The following is a 1476-nucleotide window of genomic DNA, read 5'->3' on the forward strand; positions in this document are numbered from 1 at the left end:
TCAAGTTGTCACTGGGGATTTGGGACTCCGGAGTGGGACTGCAGCAACTCCTCCCTGTTACTTCCCATGATGCAAGCAGGCTCCAGGACTACAAAATCTTGTGTGGTTTAGCCCCGCACCCTCTTTGAAACACGCCCCCTCCCTCTCATGCTTAGCTTACTGCACAGGTAGCTCGCCTCACAGTACCGCAGTTGCAATCAAAGTTCGAGGAGGGGGTGGCGCGCACTGTTAATACGGCTAATTCTTTTGTGCACTGCGTGGCTCCTATCGCCTCATCAATGACGCGATCAGTGCCCTCTACTGCTGACCCCACGGCCCAGGCAGGGTTTGCATTAATGAGGCATTTTACCGGTGGCGGCGAGCGGCACAAAACAGCGTGGCACATGAGGCCCCGCCCTCCCTTGATAGTGGGTGGAGCTTTAAGTTCATGATGCCAACCGAAAATTTCCCTGGGCCCCCGGCTCGCCAGTCTGAGCCCGACTACATTACATTACGGACCCCTCTATAGCCTACACTACATTATGGACCCCTCTATACCCTACACTACATTACTTACCCCTGTTTATCTAACACTACCTTACTGACCCTTCTATGCCCTACTCGCCACTACACTGCTGAACTCTCTATACCCTACACTACATTACCTGGATGTAGTCAGCATTCCGGCGTGTGGGATGCCTACGGTTTAAATAGCGGCACCATAATCCTAAAAGGTCGGGATCCTGGCAGCAGTATCCCGACCATCGGCATCCCAAAGGTAAATATCGGGGTGTTAGGGGGAGATTAGGTAGCGGGGTTAGGCACTAGGGGGAGGGTTGGGGTTAGGCATTGGGGAGGGAGTCTTAGTATTAGGGTGCGGGGTGGGGAAGGTTAGGTTTAGGTCAAATGGCACTTCCTGTCAATCACTCTGCCATGGGTCTGTGTAGCCTTTGCGATCGCAGTCCCGATCACAGTGGCTAGTTCACGCACACGCACTGTGATGCATGGGCAGAATGCAACAATCAGCCAATTGCGTGCGTATACGCAACTGCGTTCCTTGCTGAATCAGGCCCTTTGTCCTCACTGCAAGGACAGTTAGAAGGTATATCCCACTTCAACGTTTTGTGAAAGGCAATCTATGTGGACCTAGCACAGCAATGCCCATGTATTTCAAGAGGATGGAAAAGATTCAAAGAGCAGCCTCACACTTCTCAAAATTATACAAATGATCCTTGCACTGTGTCAGAAGGAAATAAGAATCAATCAGGTGAGGTGACCGGGGTAATTATTTTTCTTTCCATCTGACCAAACTGGTGACTGGTCACACCCCCTGGAACAGCTGGCCGCACATTTCTGCTTTGTGTCGTCATCTTTTAGTGGGTCCCTATTGGACATTCCTCCTGTGGGCCCTCCATGCCCCAGTCTGACACTGAATGTAGTGTAGAGTATGGAAGGATCAGCTAAGTGGAAAGTGTGCAGAGAGGTCAGTAAAAATAC

This window comes from Taudactylus pleione, unplaced genomic scaffold (genome assembly GCF_031769625.1).
Source record: "Taudactylus pleione unplaced genomic scaffold, aTauple2 ptg000026l, whole genome shotgun sequence".
NCBI classification, from domain to species: Eukaryota; Metazoa; Chordata; class Amphibia; order Anura; family Myobatrachidae; genus Taudactylus; species Taudactylus pleione.